The sequence below is a fragment of the Tupaia chinensis genome, unplaced genomic scaffold, assembly GCF_000334495.1.
Source record: "Tupaia chinensis unplaced genomic scaffold, TupChi_1.0 Scaffold142808_1, whole genome shotgun sequence".
Classification (NCBI taxonomy): domain Eukaryota; kingdom Metazoa; phylum Chordata; class Mammalia; order Scandentia; family Tupaiidae; genus Tupaia; species Tupaia belangeri.
The window spans coordinates 334747-343316 of NW_006202654.1; the positions used below are offsets into that span (position 1 = coordinate 334747).

At 39.8% G+C, this 8570-nt stretch overlaps 1 protein-coding gene across 1 annotated transcript in view; it reads right to left on the bottom strand.

Moving 5' to 3' along the window:
- The window catches only part of ARHGAP6 (Rho GTPase activating protein 6), a 286203-nt gene that overhangs the window by 24205 nt on the left and 253428 nt on the right, over positions 1–8570 (bottom strand).

Genomic DNA, 8570 nt, shown 5'->3' on the forward strand with positions numbered 1-8570 from the left:
AGACGCCCCGGCCCCTATACAAAAAAAACTCCCCAAAAAAAAAAAAAAAAAAAAAGCAAACCTACACCAATCTGTACATCTGTTTTAATTATTAGGACAAACTGGATGATTACCAAATAGTCATATTTAATCCAAAATGTCATCCCTCCTAGGCCTGGAGATGCAACCTAATCACTAGAATGCCTCTGCTGCTCTGAGTAGATCTTTTTGGCTTTGAATAAGCAAAATATCATTAGTAAGAGGAATGGTGTCTATAATTTGTTGCTCAAATGGGGACACTTTCTAGAGCTCATATTCATAATTATGCCAAGAGCACATGCATAAATTATGACTGTCCTGGGAAGTTCTAGAACATACAGACAGTTTATTAAGAGGGCAGGCTCTCGAGCCAAACTGCTTGTGTTTGAATCCTAGCACTACCACTTAATAATTATGGGACCTTCGACAAGGTACATGGACAAGGACCTTTCTAGGTATGCTTTTTTCTCTATAAAATGGAGATAACAGTAGTGCTCACCACAAAGAACTGCTGTGGTGATGAAATGCATATCGAGAATGTAGAGAAGTACTGGGTCAGAGTGAACACTCATAAAGAAACCAATACTGGCTGCTACATTTGCACATGCCACTTCATCATTCCGTGCCTGTCTGCACCCCTTTTTCTGCATCCCAATCTATCAACAATTAGAAGTTTCATACTTCATAATTTGCTGGGCATACTTTAGGGCTCTATAGGTGCGTGTCACATGTTTCTCTAAGGCCAAACCATAGTGAATAGAAGACGACCTCACAAGCCTAAGAACATGTCACCTATGTGCAAGTGTTCTGGGAGAGAAGATTGAACCTGGCTCTGACTGACGGTTTCCTACTCCATAGACGCTGGTAACTTAACCAAAGGAAACGGAAACTATTGAGAGAAAATCAGTTTTTCAGTCTGATTCTTTTACACACGAGCTCAGAAACAAGATTTTTAAGTTTCACGAGGACAAGTCTTCTGACAATAAGTGGATGGTGGAAAAATTTGGCTCCTGCTTCTTGCAGAACTTGATTGTTTTTGAGTTCTGAGAAGCTGGAGACAGTTTTATTAATAAAAACAGGGATGGGAAAGCAAGAAAATGCTTTCCTTCTCTTATAAATCTTTTTCTCCTGCTTCATCTCAAATCTTCATTACTGACATAGCCAAATCCTAGTCATACAAGCTCAAAATCCCAGAGGTGTAGGCAAGCTTTTTTTGTGTCCTCTTCCCTCCCCATTCATACTCAGGAAGACTACTTGATTTCATCTCTGTTACTTCTTTCTTCCCTCTTTCATTCCAGTAGGAATGACACATGTTCGAGTGCTCATTGCCCCTTTATAGTGATCATCTGTTGGCTACTGCAAGTTTGTACTTCCTTATAACTGTCATACCTCAAGTTCCCTGTGGAAAACTACCACTTCTCAACTTCAATGGTGAAATGTGCACCCTAGTCTAAATTGATCAATTATCCCCGTCCCAGAATACCATGCTTGCTTGAGCAATGGGCATGAAACTCCAATGGAGGTAATGAAAACCACTGAGAATTTCCCTTAGATGTCTGGGACCTGAGGATTGTGCTGAAAATTGAGCCAGAAATACCAAGAAATGGGCAGAGAAGAAAAGGGTCTTGATATCATTGGAGTACTTGGTCAAGCTATGCCTGAAGCTATTTTTGCTTTTGGACTGTTTAGCTATGTGAGTTCCCAAATTCCTAAGGCTACTTTGAGTTTTTAGTTGAAAAGAAAAATGCAGGGACCAGCAGTTGGCGTAATGGCTATGTTGCTAGACTCCCATGTAGTTGACCGTGGTTCGAGTTCTGGACCTGGTGGCTTAAACTCATGCCGGGCATGTGTGCGTGTGTGCCCCAGATCCCAAGAGGAGAATGGAGGAGAAGGGATTGTGGTGTGGCCATCCCCCTGGGGTATGATTTCTCACTTTCTGTCTCTCTGTCTCTCGGTGTCTTTCTGGCGAGTGCATGAGCCCTATAGCAAAAAAACCTCTCAGAAAAAAGAAAAAAGAAAAATGCATACCTGATGGACGTTTGATGCAACAGTTTGCTAACTCATACATGATTTCTTTAACATGTGTGTCAAATTTCTTCTCTACATTGTTGTCAGAATTGTATGATACTCACTTGCTCCAAACTCTTTTTATGCCTACAACTGAAGCCCTCTACTTGCTAGCTTTCCACAGTCTGTATTTCCAGTCTTTCTCACTAGCAGTCATCCCCACACATCCTCTACTTCAGCACCACTGTCCTGCTTACGCTGGCCCTCTCCCACCACCACTCCTTAGCTCACTGCATAAATATGCGGAGAATACATCCTGAGTACCAAGCACTGGATGCTGGGGATTCGGCTACAAACCAAATAGACAAGAACTCTCATCCTTAAGGAGGTGACAATGAATGAGGGAAGGCATTACACAAATAGACATGGTAAACAGCATGGATACCATGCAGAAAAACAAAGCAAAGAGTTCTGGAAAATGCTGAGGAAAGTTCAGTCTTAAATAAGACAGTCAGGTCACAGAGAAACTAACATTTCATCATGAACTGAAATTGATGACAGAATAGGGGAAAATCATTCTAGGCAGGAGGAAGAAAATAATCAGTGGTAGTCTTGCATCAGGAGCAGCCAGAAGACCAGGGAGGTTGGAAGAAATCAGGAAGGAGGTAGGAAGGTGGCCAGTGCCAGGTGTCGTGGAGTCATACGGGTCAAGATATGGGCCTTTGCACTTAATCAAAGTGGGTGGGGAGCCACTGTAGACTCTAAACAGATGACTAATACGAATTGTCATGACTCTGGCTGCTGAGCTGAACGTAAATTACAGGGAAGGCAGAGGTGATGTAGAGATGGCAGGTAGATAACAATTATCTATCCAGATTAGAAATGATGGATGCTGAACCAGGACAGTGAGATGACATAAAATATTTGGATCCTTGAGATAGTAAAGACAGAGATGATAGCACTGGTCAATTTATTGGATATGGAGAGAGAGAGGATAACTTTAATGTCTGGGGCCTAGGCAACTGGAAAAATGGAGTTGCCACTAACTGGCTGAGAGAAACTGCAGGAGAAGGCTGGGGTCGAGTTTACAAGTGTGGCTTTGTTATAATAATATTGAGAGGTCTGTGAGATATCCAAATGAAAAGCATTTCCAGCAGAAAGTTGGGAATAATGATATAGAGTCCAGGGGAGAAGGAAACAGAAATGTTGTACACACATATAGATGGTATTTTAAGCTCTGTGATCAAATGCAATGACCAGGGAATCAAAACGGAAAAAGAAGAGAAGGTATAGGTCAAGGCTGAGAGAGTATATTATCTTACTTTATTAAGTAGATGAAATCAATAAAAGACTCATCATTTCTATTATTTTTGTCCAAACATCATGACCCAATTGATATGCATCATTATTATTATTATTATTTTGGAGAGGTTTTTGTTATAGGATGTGCATGCTCGCCAGAAAGAGAGAAACAGAGAGACAGAAAGTAAGAAATCACCCCCCCCCGGGGGGGGGATGGCCACACTGCAATCCCTTCTCCTCCATTCTCCTCTCAGGATCTTGGGCACACACGCCCAGCATGAGTTTAAGCCACCGGGTCAGGGACTTGAACCATGGTCGACTACATGGTAGTCCAGCGGTAGCCATTACACCATCTGCTGTTCCTGATATGCATTATTAAATCAGTTTTTTAAAAAGTAATATATAAAAGGTGAAAATGAGGAGAGAGCACCCATTTATTCAAAATGAACAGCAAAGTAAAAATAATATAGACCAAAAATGTATATCCTGAACTCTTTTTGAAAAGAAACTTCCATTAGCAAATCAGGAAAAGTATTTATATTTACAGCCAATCAGTTTAATTTAAAATTTGCTATGCAGGGAGCAGCAGTTAGAGTAATGGCTATGTCTCTGGGCTCCCGTGTAGTTGACTGCAGTTCGAGTCTTGGACCTGGTGACTTAAACTCACACTAGGCGTGTGTGTGTGTGTGTGTGTGTGTGTGTGTGTGTATGTGTCCCGAGAGGAGAATGAAGGAGAAGGGATTGCGGTGTGGCCATCACCCCAGGGGGTGATTTATCACTTTCTGTCTCTCTGTCTTTCTGGCGAGCACACACTCTCTATAGCAAAAACCTCTCAAAAAAAAAAAAAGTCTAAAAATAAATAAATAAAATTTGCTATGCTTAGACATGTAATAAAAAAGTTTGCTCTAAGCACCAATCCATTATCACTGAAGAATAAATGACCAGAGTGCATGTCCTTTAGTGTGGAATAAGTATCACAGTATTAATTCTTTGAGAAGTATATGGTGTGTCTAATGACAAATTATCAACTTGCATGGATTATTAGAATAGGTTACAGGAGATATCATTAATCTTCAAAATGACTTTCTCTATATAATGTTAAGCTAGTCTATAATTTAGAGTTTTCACTCATTCCATTAGGTTTGATTCCAAGCAATTACAACTAATAAGGTTTATTTTATGTAGCATACATGACTCTTACTTGGCAACAAAATGAAAGCAGACAGGGTTGGACTATAAATCTATACTTTCTTTTTAAAAGACCCACGATACCATTTTGGCTTGGAGATGCTATTTACAAAGAAATAAAAAGACAGTTAATAATGCAGATCCATGTATAATATGAAAGACAGATAACATTTTCCTATGTATTATGCAAAGCTGACTATAGTGCATACTATTTATTTATTTATAATCCATTTTGTTAAGAAATCATTTCAAGCAGTCTTCAAAATTCATATGACTAGTTCGGCTGTGGTGTTGCAGGCTGCACAACACTAGAGCCACATAAGGGGGAGGGGCTATGTTTGGAATCCAGGTTGACTTGAACATGTTGGGTATACCCATGTGCACCTGTAATTCTGGCAGGCTGGGAGGCCAGTGGGTAGATCATGGTGTGCTGAGACCCTGTCAAGGGTATCTGTCTCTTTCTTTCTCAAAACAAATACACATTTAAAAAATTTCATATGACTAAGCTATATTTAACAACAACAAAAATAAATAAAAGAATAGTTTATAAAATTTGAGCTGGGGGGGACCAGCAGTTAGCATAATGGCTATGTCGCTGGACTCCCATGTAGTGGACCGTGGTTCGTGTCCCGGACCCGGTGGCTTAAAACTCACGCCGGGCACGTGTGCGTGCATGCCCAAGATCCTGAGAGGAGAATGGAGGAGAAGGGATTGCGGCGTGACCATCCCCCCTGGGGGTTGATTTCTCACTTTCTGTCTCTCTGCCTCTCTTTGTCTGACGAGCGCATGTGCCCTATAGCAAAAACCTCTCCAAAAAAAGAAAAAAAAATTGGCTGGGGGGAAAAGAGCTAAGGAACTTGAAATGATGCCTAGAACTGATTTTTAAATGTTCATATAATATCATCCAGTGCTGTTTTCCTGTAATTCTTCCCTTTTTGTTTTTGCCTATGAGTGTACTGTCACTTAATAAAAATTTCATAGTGCTGGTTTAGCTCAGTTGAATGATCATCATTAGATAATAGGAAAAAAGTCAAGTGAATAAACTGATAGGAAACAGCAGCTGAAGATAAGTAAGATAAAATATTCAGGCAGATTTAGGTATATGTTTTCAGGAATTAGGATGCTGTCATATATGTGACTGAGTCAACAGCAGTTGAAGCTCAGTTTTGGCTCTGTTGCTTATAGTCAATGTAAACTTGGACACATCAACCACCTCCTTTAGGATTCTGTTCTTACATCTGAAAATCCTATAGGCATATCCATTTTCCTTAATGGGGTTGTTAGAAGGACCAAATTTGAAAATATTTTACTACTTCTAAAGATGGCTAGTAATAGAAAGTTTCATTAGAAATAGATGAAATAAGTTAAACACTTAAAAGAAAGAGTATAATCAGGTAACATGGAGGTGACCAATGTGTTTCCTGTGATTATTTTCCTTGAGTAACAGTCACCCATCTCTGTTTCCATTTGCCTAACGAGGAGAATCATTCTCTTCTCTTCCGTTTAGCATTTCTGGTGGGTAATAAGTTAGGGGATTTTTCTCTTGATCTAACTCTGCCATCAATCTCCCTTCAAATTTCTAGAGTTATAACCTTTGACTTCTTGGGACCTCAATTACCCATACCCTTGAAATCAGATTCTGTATAGCCTCCTTCTTCTGGTTCCTTCTCTTCCACCAGAACTCTAGTTTTCCTACTGGTCACATCATCAGAAGGGAAATTTCATAAAAGCATGGATTATCTGAATTAGGATTATATCCACTCAGACACATGCTTCTTTGGTTGTAGTTCTTTGTCAGCTACCCTCCCTTGCAAGCAGAGCAAGATCCTATGGGTCAGATGCCCCAAGGAGGGCTTTGTAGGAACTTCTGGCAAAGGTGCTCCTTCATTTTGAAAAGAGATGCATGAGCATCTGTCTGTCTACGTTATATGTTATTTGATGTGAGGCATCTGTAGTTGAAGATGGCAGAGCAGAGAGCACTAAGTGCCAATGTGCTGCTAAAACTGTTTTTTTTTTTTTTTTTTTTTTTTTAAGGCTAAAACTTTTTTTTTTTTTTTTTTTTTTTTTAAACTCTGCTTTCCTATTCTTCTCTCTGGAAGCTTCTACTTGCTGGGATCCTTCCCCACTTACTCACTCAACTTTATGCTCTTCCAGAACATGAGCTAGAATGGTGGTATTTTCCACCCATTGGATGCTCAGTGAATGCTGTTGGAATGACCAAAAATAATAAGAATGTCTCACCCAGGAGTCCAGTCTGCATGGTGTACACTTGTCCAGATGACTCTCTACTTATAATAGGTATCAGTGCTGTGCTGAAGCACGATCTTCTTGGTTTTCATTGCCAGAGTGGGAAAATAAATTCCCTTTCCCAACTGAGGATCATTAAAAATTTTCTAAGTTCTTACCCTAGTATTCTCATCCATACAAAAGCTCCAAAAACAAAAAATATAATTCAATAATCAAAAAATTTTCCCCTTTCTGTTTTTGAGTTTTGCACATGGTAAAAGGGGAGCCCAAAAGTAGGATAGTAAGAAATACATTTTTAAAAAAAAAACCAAGCAATTTTTCATGTGAAAATGAAGAAACAGGGCCAGCAGGTGGTATGGAGGTTAAGGAGGCTAGATCCCACATGGCTGACCTTACATTTCAAGTTCTGGGCCTGGTGGTTTGAGGATCATGCCAGGCACGTGTGCATGTGTGCCTAAGGTCTCAGGAGAAGAATGGAGGAGAGGGGATTGCAGTATGGCCCTTCCCTCCCCCTTACCAGGAGGTAATCTCCCCCTCTCCTGCAAGTGCACATGCCCTATACTAAATAAAGAAACAAATGAAAAAAGAAGTAGAAAAATAATCCAGACTCAGGTAATTTTTTACCTACAATTTATTGTTTCACATCAAAATCTTTACTACGTTTTATTCAATGGTTTAGTAGTTTTAGATATTTTCTGAGGGTACCATTTATGGTTCTGTTTATCTGGAGACTTGTCTCCTTAAATTTTAATGTGTTCCTTCAAAGTAAAATGCTATTTCAAAAATCAGAAGAACTTTGGACTCTCCTGCTCCAGAGAAAAAAATGTAAACACTGCACATATGAAGGAATAAAACTGTCGCAATCAAAATCTACCCTATCAATTTAAAAATGAAACCCTGAATGATTGCCTAGGGTAAAACTGCTATGAGGTAGTTTATTCCATAAACCAAGAGGGCAAAATGGCATGCATGTTCTCCATTTACTAAGTCACCATAACAGACCATTAGTGGTTTCTCAAAGATAAATACTCAGGTCCCAGCTCTATTGTACTTGCCACTGGGTATTCCACACCAATCTACCACTTCACACTTGACCAAGGATGCTTTGGCATTTAAAACTCTAACGCTCCTCGGCAGAAGTAAATATCACTGGAAATCATGATGACATTTTTTAGTTAATACACTAAAAGAAATCACTTTGGCTTTCTATGGGAGCAAAAGCTCATACAATGGCAGGCCCAGTCTACAACCTTTTATGCAGCTCTGTTGTGGCTGGTGGATTAATAATTTAAGGGGATCTGGGTGCATTTACAGGATCAAGATCCATGATATTCAACAAGTATGTTTCAAATGCCTGACATTTGCCAGGCAGCACATATGGCAACTGGGCCATTTTAGCAAGCAGACACAGCAGAGAGCCCAGGACTCAGGAAGCTATGTTGGGGGAAAACTCAAACCAGGAAGATGAAGACAAATTAGCAGTCTGCTTCATGTGAACAGGTTATGGGAAGTAGAAATGGCTCAGGAGTAATATGCTTCTGCTCCTTCTTACCTGTGTGTGATGCTAACTAACACTACAGGTGCTCTGTCTTTGCAGACAGGGACAAGGTGAGCTGGCTCCCGCAGGAACACATACAGGCTCTAGAAGCCACCTGCTTACCTACACACCAAATGAGTGTGCTGTGATTAGTCCAGCAGCATTAGTGCTATCAAAGACCTCCTTCATTCCCCATTTTTTTTTCTTTTTTTTGGAGAGGTGTTTTTTTTTTTTTTTTTTTTTTTTTTTTTTTTTTTTTTTTTTTTTTTAT